Genomic DNA, 14,269 nt, shown 5'->3' on the forward strand with positions numbered 1-14,269 from the left:
TTTAAGAAAACAGTTTGAGTAGTAATTAATAAACATAGAATAGTAGATTCTTACATAATAAATAGCTTTATCACTTAAAATGATGTACAATTATCTTCATTTTATTGCAAAGATCTAAAAACAAAAACAAATATGAAAGTCCAGTATTCTGAAGGATTTCTTATTTTTGGTTACAAATTGCCATAAGTGACAACAAACAAAAAAGACCAGTTAGATATTTTGGCATCCTGTCTGTGTTTGTCTCATAAGAAAATGGTCTTTTTATGTTCTTTTAAGAGAAATTTCCAGGCGGCTGGACTTTTATTTTATCAGTTGACTCCCTATCCCCAGGCCCTTACCCCACTGGTTCATGGTGCTACATTGGGCTTTCATTTGATCACCACTAGTATGTCTTTGTTACAGTAAACTGACTGTGTTTATTATAATAAAAAATAAAACACAGCTTGACTTGGGTCTCAAATGCCCTTGAAATGAATATGATACTGTTTGGAAGAGAAAAGATTGTTCCCAGGAAATCCAAATCACTGCAGATATTGAAACATTTGCTTTTTTACAGCTTGTCACACTTTGTGCCAAGTCATGACTGTTTCCCTAACTTTGTTTTGTTGCTCTCAGCACCCAGTGTTTTGGGTTCCTTGTCATAGAAATTAATGCAAAGCTCTGCTCCTGGATTACAATAAAGCCTTCTATGAAACCAACTGGGGAATTCAGGCAAAGGGAAAAGAAGTCACATTATTCACAAAACCCAAGTGTTAACATATGTGTCATTTGGAGGCCTTTGTTTATAAATACCTGCATATAAAGTCTTCCTCTTTTGAGTATACTTGGTGGATTTCTTTTACTCCACCTTATACCTTCCAAAGTGCAGCCTCTGCTTCCAAAAACAGCTAAATGTGCATGTTATCATTAAAATGGAAGTGTTTTATAGGGTGCAACTGTTATATTGTCAGTATGTTAGCAACAACTTTGGGCAATGAATCTGTTCCTATTCCTGGAGCAGACCCTCTTTAAAGAACTGTTGTGTTTAACGGGTGCTATTGTATTGCCCACAGGGGAACCAATCATGGTTTGTTGAGCCTCAAGCTTGTTGCCAAGCAGCGAGCCAGCCTCACAAATCCTGAGCCAGCACAAGAGCTGTTAGGATGCCTAAAACTATTTTAGGGGTTCATGTTTTCAGTAAGGGATGAGCTTAATGCTATCCTTGAGACCAAGGTTTCCAGGGCACACCTGCTTTGGCTAGACACTACTCTTTTGCAGCACTGTATTACTCTCTGAAGGGAAGTTGTCTTCTTGTCACTTGGGCCTCTTTCTTTTGTGCTTTACTGCTTTACCCCCATAAACTTCAGATTTGTGATTGTGCTAAAAAAAAAAAAAAATGGAACAAGGTAGAACTGACCAATCAATTTATGAAAATTTAGAACTTTTTCACTCATAGGCTTTCACTCTGTGCTTTTCTATTGCTGCTTTACAATATAAATTATTTTATGGCCTATTAAGAGTGTCATGTACAAAGTCAAAGAATAGATTTTAAAAAACTACAATGAGTTTTGGTAAGCAATCATCTATGTTATATTAGAATTGTTATTCTAACAAATACTTGAGAAAGTCAACTTTAAGGACGAGGAATTTATTATGACCCCCAGTTTCAGTCCATGGTCCTCTAGCTTCATTGTTCCTGGGTCTGTGGACAGGTAAAGCATCATGGGGGAAGATATGGTAGAGGAGCAGAGCTACTCACTTCATGTCAGGAGCAGGCCAGAAGGGGGCCCCAGAATAAGATATAGTCCCAAGGAATCTCCCCTCCCCATGACTTACCTCCTATAGGTAGGCTTCTCTTTAGATTCCATCACTTCCTGATAATACAGTCCAGTTAGGAATCTATCATTAGGCTAATCCATTGCTTAGGTCAGAGTTCTTGTTAATGCAAACATATCCCATCTCCTGAGGCACATGAACCTTTTGAAGAATATTTCATATCCCAACAATCACATATAGAGAGATTGTACCCTTAGATGGACTTTTGGGAAAGCATATGAAATAATTTTATAATTTCTATAATATGATGTAATATAATATAATACAATATAATAATATAACATAATATAATATAGTATAATAAATATAATATAATATAATATAATTTCTTTCTATAATTGCTAAACCAAATTACTCATTTACCTTGAAGTCAACAAAAAAGGGAAAAAGAGTCCTTGTCAGAAAAGTACCATGGGTGAGCTCTTTCCCTGACATAATTTCCATCTGCTTCATACCAGTACATGTGGTTTCTTGGTCAATCCAGACACAAGAGAGATAGGAAGGGAGTGTCTAGCCCCAGTTTAGGGGGATAGTACTAAATGACCTTTGCACTGTACCTGCTTCGATAACAGATTTCCAGATGTCTGGGTTCCTTCCAAGGCATGTTTCAAGTCAGCCCAGTCCTATTGTATATGATGTGCTTGGCCATGTTGTTGAAAAAAGTAGGTTTCCAGTGATCTGTGCAAAATGTCATTGAAATTGAAATTTTTGGAAGTCCTTGGGAACCACAAGAATTCTTAGATATATACTACCCTTCTTAACAAAGGAAATACTCTTGGCCAGGTGTAGTCAGCAGAAGTATCTGTTCTTTCAGAGATCTTAGCTTCTTCCATTTTAATTTATTTATTTACTGATATTTTTCCTTGGCTCATTGCTGTCAGAATGTTACACCAACATATTTCCTTTGTTCAATTTCTTTTAAAATTTATATTGTCCATGTTTTAGGATAATCTTTTCTTTTTCTTTTTCTTTTTCTTTTCTTTTCTTTCTTTCTTTCTTTCTTTTTTTTTTTTTGACACAGGATCTTTCTATGTAGCTCAGGCTGATTTAGAACTTGTGATCCTCCTGCTTCAGTCTACCAAGTACTGGGGTTACACTACACCTGGCCATACTAATAATGTCATGGATGCTGATTTAAGGCAGAAGGTTTCAAATTTCTGTTTGAGTAAATTCTTATTTATCTTTTACAAGTTAAGCTGAGTGATTACTGTGTGTTGTAGATAGCCCCACATTGCTGGGATAAACATCCAAACCAGTCATAGATTAGAGAAGGAAAGGATTTATTTCAAGCTTACAGATTCAGGAGGAAGTTCCTCCAGTGGTGGAAGAAGCCACTTCCACACATCCAAGCAGAGAGAAACCATACCAGCCAGCAAACAACAAATAAGCAGCAAACAGTAAGGACTCAGCCAGAGTTCAGACTGCTCTACATACCTTTAGGCTGGAATTCATATCTGCACCCAATGATGAACCTCACACCCTCCACTCCCTACCAGGAGTCAACTTGTTAGGGATTGAAGCTGCAAACTCAAATTTAAAATTATTTTTTTATTTATGAGAAAGAGAAAGGGGCAGAGAATGGGGAGAGAATGGGCACAACATGGCTTCTAGCCACTATAAACAAACTCCAGATACCTTGTATATCTAGAATCATGAGGGTACTGGGGAATCAAACCCAGGTCATTAGGCTTTTCGGGCAAGCATCTTAAACACTGAGCCATCTTTCCAGCCCCTTAAAAAAATTCAGCTGTGTGTGGTGGTGCATGCCTTAAATCCCAGCACTTGGGAGGCAGATGTGGGAGTATTGCCATGAATTTGAGACCACACTGAGACTACAGAGTAAATTCCAGAACACCCTGGGCTAGAGTGAAACCTTACCTTGAAAAAAATATATATTTATTTATGAGAGAGAGAAAGAGAGAGAGAACAGGCAAACTCAATTTTAACAAAACATGTGACTCACATTCAAGCTGCTACATTCTGTCCCCAATAAACACATGAACATCCCACATTGCAAACTGTATAAGGCTTCATAAGCTTTACTAACTTTAAGACTGCTCCTCAACTGTGAGTCCTGTAACATCAAAACAAGTTACATACTTTTACTACATAATGGCACAGAATAAACATTTCCATTGCTATAAGGCATAACAAGGAGAGGCTGAATCAATGTGAAAGCAATAACCATTAGGTAGACATGAAACTTCTGTAGCTCATCTATAACGAGTGACCAGTTATGATGATCTCTGGATTTCTAATTCTGCCCCTGCAACTGGACTGAGTAGCTGGGGCAAACTTCCATTTTGAGCCAGCAGGCTCCATGGTAGCGCTTGCACAGTCCTGGTATACCTGAAACATCTACCCTTTCATTCTTTCCTGAGTGGAAGTTTCCAAAACCACTAGCAAGTATATACAGCAACACAACCACTTTGCCACTTTGGGGAAATAAATTGTGGTCTTGAAGAGCAGGTTATCATTCAGTTATCTCCTTTCACAAGAATGTATATTCCTATCCATTAATTCTTTCCTGGGTGGAATCACCTCAGGCATCTTTTCCATTATTTCAATGTAAAGTAGTTGAGGCATCTTAATCATGGTAATATATTCTTAACAATAGCAGCTTCAATAAGCTAAAATATGTCTGTGGAAGTAATTTTAAACTTGTTTGAATTTTCCCAACTCTAAATCTTATATCTCTCAGTTCCATATCTATCACCAAGTACATCAAATTACTTTCAAATTCAACCTTGATTAAGTTCTCTGGGCATCAGCAGAAGAATGCAGAATGCAGCCAGCCTAGTAACCTAGTTCCAACAAAGTTCTCTGCAGTCTTTCCTTCCCCTTTCAAAATTCATAAGCAAAACCTCCAAGTACAATTCTCTCTTCATTTAGCATTTTCAAACTCTCATTAACATAGCCCATAAAATGTGGCTTATCACTCTGCAAGGCATCTTCCATTGCAAATGCCAAGTCCAAGTGTCCAGAACAAACATTCCAAAAGACCAAAATCCACACGGTCAGATTCATCTTGAAGCCACATCTAAATCTCTAGTACAAAATTTCTATTGCAGACAGCTCCACATTGCTGGGATTAACATCCAAACCAGACATAGCTTAGGATAAGAAGGGATTTATTTCAGCTCACAGATCCAGAAGGAAGTTCCATTAGTGATGGAAGAAGGTGCTTTCATACATCTAAGCAGAGAAAAACTATCATCAACCAGCAAACACCAAAAATCAGCAAACAGCAGGGACCCAGCCAGAGCTTACATTGTTCTGCATAGAATTGAGATTTGTTCACCGTGTTATGACCCCTGTAACAGGAGTCTGCCTGATAGGAGTTGATGCTTCAAATACAATTTAAATAAAACACCCGAGTCTTTGGAGGACATACATTCAAAGTGCCACACTGTGAGTACATTTGGTATGCTGCTTTGTTCCCAGACAGCTACCAAGGGTACATGCATAAACCCACTTCAATCTGTGGGGTAGCTATGAAACCTATTAGCTAAATCTTTTTTTTTTTTTTTTTGAGAGAGAGAGAGGGAGAAAGAAAGAAAGAAAGAAAGAAAGGAAGGAAGGAAAAAAGGAAGGAAAAAAGGAAGGAAGGAAGGGAAGCAGATAGAGAATTGGTGTGTCAGGACCTCCAACCACTGCAAACTCCAGACGCATGCATCACCTTATATGGGTATGGCGGAATCAAATCTAGGTCCTTTGGCTTTGCCCACAAGTGCTATAATCACTAATCCATCTCTCCAGTCCTCAAGGCACTTTCTTGCAAAGCCTCCCAACTGGGGTTTAATTTCCCAGCTACACACATAAAGCCAAATGCAAAAAGTAGTGCAAATGTCTGACATTGGTTTTGTAATGGGGTGCTAGAGGTCCAAGAAAGTCCATGAACCACAAACCACAGGTTTGTTTCTAATTTTAGTTAAAGAATTGAATAAAAAAGAAGGCTGAGAAGAATAATTATTAACTTATTATATTTATTGAGGGAAGTACAGAGCCAAGGAAAGACACCCACATAGCTGGAGATCCCACATGAAGGACCTAGGGGGAAAAGCATGGATAGAAGAAAGAAAAGAAAGTTTGAGGAGCTCCTGCCATGTGGGGAGCTAGAGGCTATAAAGGAGCCCATATAGAGAGTAAGGGCTAGGGTCCCTCCCAGCTGAAACTGGACCTGGACTGAGCCAGCCATGGCCCAGCTGAGGGAAAACTCACCCCCAGCTGGAAGTTCCCAACAGATCAGAGAGCCAGCCCTCCCCTTGCAAAGGAATTTATGACCTTAGGGTAGTGGGATGTCTTCTGGCTCAGGTGAACCTGAGGGCCAGCTGGTTGGTTAGGGTTAGGGTCTGTCTCTGGAAGAGGTTAGCCCTGACACCAAGTTCTGGGGGCTGAACTTGGCCAACCACAATATTTAAATCCTATGAAACACCTCCCTCCCAGGAGGGGTCCTGGCTGTTTGTAAAAAACATAGGTGTAGGGAATTAGGCAACAGAGATAAGAAATCAGATCATCTTTGATTTCTAGCAAGTGCAAACTTTCCTGTCCTTGTTAGCTTCAGGGGTCCAATTTCCCTAACTCCACCCCTCTCATTCCCTCTCTCATGAGAGGACACTCTACCTGCTATTAGAGGACAAGGGATAATGATGTCAGATCATGAACTATTTCCTGCTGAATGGAGCATGAAGTTATGGCAGTTAGAGACTGTTCTAAAGGACCCCAAGAGTGTATTGATGGAATGCAGGAACATAGTCTTGTATGAGAATGTTGGGAAGAAAGAATAAGAGTAAGAAGTTCATGAGAAGTGAGCACACAGCAAACTAGTTATCTTTAGGTTTATCCTTCTTGTGGACTTCTAGGCCTTTTGGGGAACAATTGAGGGAACCCAGGTAGATGCAATAGGAATGTCTCAAAACCATCTGAGCATGAGCATGAGGTGACAGAGTTATCTTCCAGAACTGTTCATCAAATGGCACAGTAGTGTGCCATGGCCTGAATCTGTTTCTGTATGTCTCCTAAAACAGGTGAGAGATAAGCAGAGTTATCAGGAACATATAAAAAACAGTTAACCTTGATAATGGTGAATATACCATATTTTGTCTTCCAGAGTATACATTTTGGAATTTGTCCTGGGGGTAGCCAGGGCCAAAGTTTGATACCATAGACCCATTGGGTGCCAGTAAAGGCTATACAAATATATTTTTGTTCTCAGGATTTATTTAAGAATGTCCTGGCACAACTTAGAAGAGATTTACCATTGTTCTCAGTATAATAAGTCTTTTGAATTAAGTGATCCTTGGTCAGAGTCAACTGTATATATTCTAGATTTGAAAAAAACCCTTTTGACATCCATGTTTGTTTTTTTCCTTATTACAGAATTAGAACTATTAGAGATGGGGGACAACATGTCTTAAGGCCTTGTTTGTTTCACCTCTTGGAAAGCTCTTGTTCTGTTACTTAGTAGTCCATTCATATATTTGAGGTATCCCTTTAACTTTGGACACACATTTCTCTCTGAGTGTTTAAGACAGAGCAGATGGAGGTCACTAATGGCTCTCAAAAGGAGACTTTAGGGACCCAGGAGTAGCCCGGTAGCTGCTTCAATACTGGTGTTTCTATCTGTTAGGATGAATCAGGGCCATGCTGGCCAAGTAGTTTTCCCTTCTTTGAGAAGCCAGGAGGACTGATTGTTCCTAAATTGTGACTCTCCTGTTTCAGACTATACACCAATTTTTTGTTTCTGGATCTCTGTATTCTCCCTGATTGGGAAAGAGGTGACTTACCAAGGGGCCAGTATAGAAGTGCCCTATCATCTCAAGTGGTCTCATGACTTGGGAGACAAGTCCAAAATATTGGTTTTTTTTTTAAATTTTTATTAACATTTTCCATGATTATAAAATATATCCCATGGTAATTCCCTCCCTCCCCACCCCCACACTTTCCCATTTGAAATTCCATTTTCCATCATATTACCTCCCCATTACGTTCATTGTAATTATATATGTACAATACCAACCTATTAAGTATCCTCCTCCCTTCCTTTCTCTACCCTTTATGTCTCCTTTTTAACTTACTGGACTCTGCTACTAAGTATTTTCATTCTCACGCAGAAGCCCAATCATCTGTAGCTAGGGTCCACATATGAGAGAGAACATGTGGCGCTTGGCTTTCTGGGCCTGGGTTACCTGACTTAGTATAATACTTTCCAGGTCCATCCATTTTTCTGCAAATTTCATAACTTCATTTTTCTTTACTGCTGAGTAGAACTCCATTGTATAAGTGTGCCACATCTTCATTATCCACTCATCTGTTGAGGGACATCTAGGCTGGTTCCATTTCCCAGCTATTATAAATTGAGCAGCAATAAACATGGTTGAGCACGTACTTCTAAGGAAATGAGATGAGTCCTTTGGATAGATGCCTAGGAGTGCTATAGCTGGGTCATATGGTAGATCAATCTCTAGCTGTTTTAGGAACCTCCACACTGTTTTCCACAATGGCTGGACCAGATTGCATTCCCACCAGCAGTGCAGAAGGGTTCCTTTTTTTCCACATCCCCGCCAACATTTATGATCATTTGTTTTCATGATGGTGGCCAATCTGACAGGAGTGAGATGGAATCTCAATGTTGTTTTAATCTGCATTTCCCTGATGACTAGTGATGTAGAACATTTTTTTAGATGCTTATATGCCATTCATATTTCTTCCTTTGAGAACTCTCTATTTAGCTCCATAGCCCATTTTTTGATTGGCTTGTTTGATTCCTTATTATTTAACTTTTTGAGTTCTTTGTATATCCTAGATATTAATCCTCTATCAGATATATAGCTGGCGAAGATATTTTCCCATTCTGTAGGTTGCCTCTTTGCTTTTATCACTGTGTCCTTTGTGGTGCAAAATCTTTGTAATTTCATTAGGTCCCAGTGGTTAATCTGTGGTTTAATTGCCTGAGCAATTGGGGTTGTATTCAGAAAGTCTTTGCCAAGACCAATATGTTGAAGGGTTTCCCCTACTTTTTCCTCTAGCAGTTTCAGAGTTTCAGGTCTGATGTTAAGGTCTTTAATCCATTTGGAATTAATTCTTGTGCATGGCGAGAGAGAAGAATCTATTTTCATCCTTCTGCAGATATATATCCAGTTTTCCCAACACCATTTGCTGAAGAGGCTGTCTCTTCTCCAATGAGTATTTTTGGCATTTTTATCGAATATCAGGTGGCTATAGCTACTTGGGCTTACATCTGGGTCCTCTATTCTGTTCCACTGATCTACATGTCTGCTTTTGTGCCAGTACCATGCTGTTTTTGTTACTATGGCTCTGTAGTATAGGTTAAAATCAGGTATGGTGATACCACCAGCCTCTTTTTTGTTGCTCAGTATTATTTTAGATATTCGAGGTTTTTTGTGATTCCAAATAATTTTTGGATTGTTTTTTCTATTTCCATGAGGAAAGCCTTTGGAATTTTGATAGGGATTGCATTAAATGTGTAGATTGCTTTAGGTAAGATTGCCATTTTCACAATATTGATTCTTCCAATCCAGGAACAAGGGATGTTTCTCCACTTTCCAGTGTCTTCTGCAATTTCTCGTTTGAGTGTTTTAAAGATATCATTGTATAGATTGTTTACTTCCTTGGTTAGGTTTATTCCAAGGTACTTTATTTTTTTTGATGCAATTGTGAATGGGAGTGATTCTCTGATTTCATCCTCTGTGTGTTTGTTGTTAGCATATATGAAGGCTACTGATTTCTGTGTATTTATTTTGTATCCTGCTACATTGCTGTAGGTTTTGATCAGCTCTAACAGCTTGCTAGTAGAGTCTTTAGGGTCCTTTATGTATAGAATCATGTCATCTGCAAATAATGATAACTTGATTTCTTCCTTTTCCAATTTGTATGTGTGTCCTTTTATGTGTGTCTCTTGCCTTATTGCTAGGGCTAAAACTTCCAAAACTATATTAAATAAAAGTGGGGACAGTGGACACCCTTGTCTTGTTCCTGATTTTAGTGGAAAAGCTTCCAGTTTTCCCCATTTAGTAATATGTTGGCTGTAGGCTTGTCATAAATAGCCTTTATTATATTGAGATATGTTCCTTCTATTCCCAGTCTCTGTAGGACTTTTATCATGAAGGGATGTTGGATTTTGTCAAATGCTTTCTCTGCGTCTAATGAGATGATCATGTGATTTTTGTCCTTCAACCCGTTTATGTAATGTATTACATTTATAGATTTGCATATGTTGAACCATCCCTGCATCTCTGGGATAAAGCCTACTTGGTCAGGGTGAATGGTATTTTTGATATACTCTTGTATTCTGTTTGCCAATATTTTGTTGAGAATTTTTGCACCTATGTTCATGAGGGAGATTGGTCTGTAATTTTCTTTTTTTGTCTATCTTTGCCTGGTTTTGGTATCAGGGTGATGCTGGCCTCATAGAAGGAGTTTGGTAGAATTCCTTCTTTTTCTATTTCCTGGAAAGGCTTAAGAAGCAATGGTGTTAGCTCTTCCTTAAAAGTCTGGTAAAATTCAGCAGTGAATCCATCTGGGCCTGGGCTTGTTTTAGCTGGGAGATTATTGATAGCTGTTCGGATCTCCATGTTTGTTATAGGTCTAATTAAGTGATTAATCTCATTTTGATTTAATTTAGGTAGGTCATATAGATCAAGGAAATCATCCATTTCTTTCAGATTTTCATACTTTGTGGAGTATATGCTTTTATAGTATGTCCCTATGATTTTTTGAATTTCTCTGGAATCTGTTGTGATGTTACCTTGTTCATCTCTGATTTTATTAATTTGTGTCTCTTCTCTCTTTCTTTTGGTCAGATTTGCTAAGGGTTTATCAATCTTGTTTATCCTTTCAAAGAACCAACTCTTGGTTTCATTAATTCTTTGGGTTGTCCTTTTTGTTTCTATTTCATTAATTTCTGCCCTAATCTTTATTATTTCTTCCCGTCTACCGATTTTTGGTTTGCCTTGTTCTTCTTTTTCCAAGGTTTTAAGGCGAAGCATTTGGTCTTTTACTTGCGACCTTTCTAATTTCTTAATATAGGCACTTAAGGCTATAAATTTACCTCTTAGAACTGCCTTCATTGTGTCCCAGAGATTTTGGTATGTTGTGTTCTCATTATCATTTGACTCTATAAATTTTTTGATTTCCTTTTTGATTTCTTCATTGACCCACTCATCATTTAGTAGTGTATTGTTTAGTTTCCATGATTTTGTGTATGCTCTATAGCCTTTCTTGCTACTGATTTGTAGTTTAATTCCATTGTGGTCAGATAGAATGCAAGGAATTATTTCAATTTTCCTGAATTTGTTAAGATTTGCTTTATGTCCTAATATATGGTCTATTTTAGAGAATGTTCCATGTGGTGCTGAAAAGAATGTATATTCTGCAGCCTTTGGATGAAATGTCCTGTATATATCTGTTAGGTCCATTCCTTCTATGACCTCATTTAGTCCAGATGCCTCTCTGTTTATTCTTTCCCTGGATGACCTGTCAATTGATGAGAGTGGGGTGTTAAAGTCACCCACCACCACTGTGTTTGGTGTTATCTGTGACCTTAGTTCTAATAGTGTTTGTTTGATGAATTTGGGAGCCCCCATGTTAGGTGCATATATGTTTAGGATTGTAATGTCCTCCTGTTGGAGTGTGCCCTTAATCAATATAAAGTGACCTTCCTTATCTTTCCTGACTAACGTCGCACTAAAGTCTACCCTGTCTGATATTAGGATAGCAACCCCTGCTTGTTTTCCAGGTCCATTTGCTTGAAACACCGTCTTCCAATCTTTCACCCTGAGATAATGTCTATCCTTTGTAGAAAGGTGAGTTCCTTGGAGACAATAAATTGTAGGATCCTGCTTTTTAACCCAGTCTGCAAATCTATGTCTTTTCGTTGGGGCATTGAGACCGTTGATATTAAGAGATATTATTGAAAGGTGTGTATTTATGTTTGCCATTTTTGTGTGTGTGTGTGTTTCTGATTCTACCTGTGCTCTCTTCTGTTAACTGGTATTTGAGTATAGCTTGTTTTTTCTAGGTTCCTTATATGTGTGCTTTTCCTTTTGTTCAGCATGGAGGATTCTATCAAGTATTTTCTGTAGAGCTGGTTTTGTCTTCAAATACTCCTTTAATCTGCTTTTGTCATGGAATGTCTTTATTTCTCCATCTATTTGAATGGATAACTTTGCAGGATAAAGTAACCTTGGTTGACAGTTGTTATCTTTCAGAACTTGGAATATATCACTCCAAGCCCTTCTGGCTTTAAAAGTTTGTGTTGAATAATCTGCTGTAATCCTGATGGGCTTGCTTTTGTAGGTAACTTGATTTTTCTCTCTAACTGCTTTCAATATTTTTTCTTTGGTGTGTGTGTTTGGAAGTTTGATTATAATATGGCGAGGAGAGGTTCTTTCTGGGTTTTGTCAGGCTGGGGTTCTAAAGGCTTCCTGTACCTGTATTGGCACCTCTTTCCCAATTTGGGGGAAATTTTCCTCTATGATTTTGCTGAAGATGCCTACTATGCCTCTGGAGTGGAGTTCTTCTCCTTCTACTATGCCCTAAATTCTTATATTGGATCTTTTCATAGTGTCCCGAATATCTTGAAATTCCCACTCATATTTTTCTATAAGTTTGTCTTTCTCTTTGTTGGACTGCATTAGGTCTGCCACCTGGTCTTCTAGCTTAGATATTCTGTCCTCTCCCTCATCCAACCTACTGGTGAGATTTTCTACAGAGTTTTTTATTTCATTAACTGTGTTCTTCATTGCTAGTAATTCTGACTGGTTTTTCTTTATTATTTCTATTTCCCTATTTATGTCTTGTATTGCCTTCTTTATTTCATTAAATTGGTGTCCTGCCTCGTCTTTGATTCCTTTGATTTCCTCTTTGATTTCCTCTTTGATTTCTTCTTTGATTGTTTTCATGTGTTCTTTGACCTCTTTGAACATATTTATAATTATTCTTTTGAACTCTTTCTCAGGCATTTCCTCTAACTCTTTCTCACTGGAGGACATTTCTGATGCATTAATACTTTTAGGTGGATTTATATCATCTTGCTTTTTAGTGTTTCTTGTGTTATAATGTATATATTTTTGCATCTTGGATTAAGTTAATGCTTGGATTTTCTAGCTAGCTGTGTATTCTTAGCTGTATCAATTGATTTGATGTAATATATTTTCAGGGTAGGACCTTAAGGTATTAGGTGTGGCTCTTAAGACTCTCAGAGTATCTACAAAGATGTTCTTAGGGGTTGAGTTTCCCTGCTATGGGAGTATTCAAGCAGGCTGAGTGGAATAAAATACAGGTAGATTCTAAAATTTAACTAAACACTGTACACATTCAATCAAAATCAGCCCCGAGTATGTATGCAAGAGTTGTTATTATAATGACCAGATCCTGTATCAACAAAGAGGTTTAGATTTCTGGTCTGTTGAGGGATCCAAGTCAGCTTGTGACCAAGTGAGACCCTTCCCTGGTGCAATCCCAGTTACCTTGGGTGATTTTGGTCTCAGTCAAGTTGCTGCATGGGTCGTCGGGCTGCTGTTCTGATTTCTGGAGCTGGGCACTTGCTTTTCCTACGGGGCAAACTGAGCCGCTGCTGCTGCCTCTGCTGCTGCTGTAGCTGCCACTGCTGAAGCCCCCCTGCTGTTGAAGCTGCTGCTGCTGTGTCCACTGCCGCTGCTCCCCCTGAAGCTGCTGCTGCGGGATCTGCCGCTGCTGCCGCTCCTGGGTCTGCTGCTGCTGGGTCTGCTGGTACCGGTTCTGGAGCCGCTGATGTTGCTCCCGAACTCTGCTCCTGCTTGGGTCCCGTTGTCAGCCCAAGTTGGTTGGCCGGGTCCTGGGCCGCTGCTCTGTTCGCTGGAGCTGGGTTCAGTTGGTGGGGGAGGGGAGGGAGCCGCGGCTGCTCTGGTCGTCTCGCTGTTCCACGTGTTCTTCTACCTCACGGTTTGCTCCTCCGTTGCTCGCTGCCGCTCTCCCCTCACGTTTCCTGAGTTGCGGAGAGCGCGGTGTGAGGGGAAAATCCCGCACCTGGCTTTTCCTGCGGCTCGAGACGAGTCTGGCGGTTTTCTGCCGCGCCGCGGCCACGGCGGTTGGCCGAGCTGCCGGAGCTGCTTTTCCCGCCTGTGCAGGCTCTGGATGCTCTATAACTCTTCTACTTCTCCGCTGCTGCTTCAATTTCCTATACACCTCATTTTTTAGTAAAAGTATGTATTTTGCTGAGTTTTTTGGGTCTTTTTCCCCCCTAGGCTGCTTTGGCGTGGTACCTACGCCGCCCTCTTAACCGGAAGTCCTTGTTTTTTTTTTTAAGCTCTGATGATTTCAAGTGTCTCTGGCTTCTACATAGGTGATTAATACACTTAAAAAGGAAGTTACAGAAACCTGGATGTATATACACATATTACACATTTTATTACTGCATGGCATAAGAGCTTAAAGTCATTTTGTCAAGTCTATT

General features: G+C 39.3%; 1 protein-coding gene across 1 annotated transcript in view; it reads left to right on the forward strand.

The window, feature by feature from the left end:
* Positions 1-14,269, forward strand: part of C15H10orf67 (chromosome 15 C10orf67 homolog) — a 202,224-nt gene that overhangs the window by 124,754 nt on the left and 63,201 nt on the right. The window lies entirely within an intron of this gene.

This window comes from Jaculus jaculus, chromosome 15 (genome assembly GCF_020740685.1).
Source record: "Jaculus jaculus isolate mJacJac1 chromosome 15, mJacJac1.mat.Y.cur, whole genome shotgun sequence".
Lineage (NCBI taxonomy): Eukaryota > Metazoa > Chordata > Mammalia > Rodentia > Dipodidae > Jaculus > Jaculus jaculus.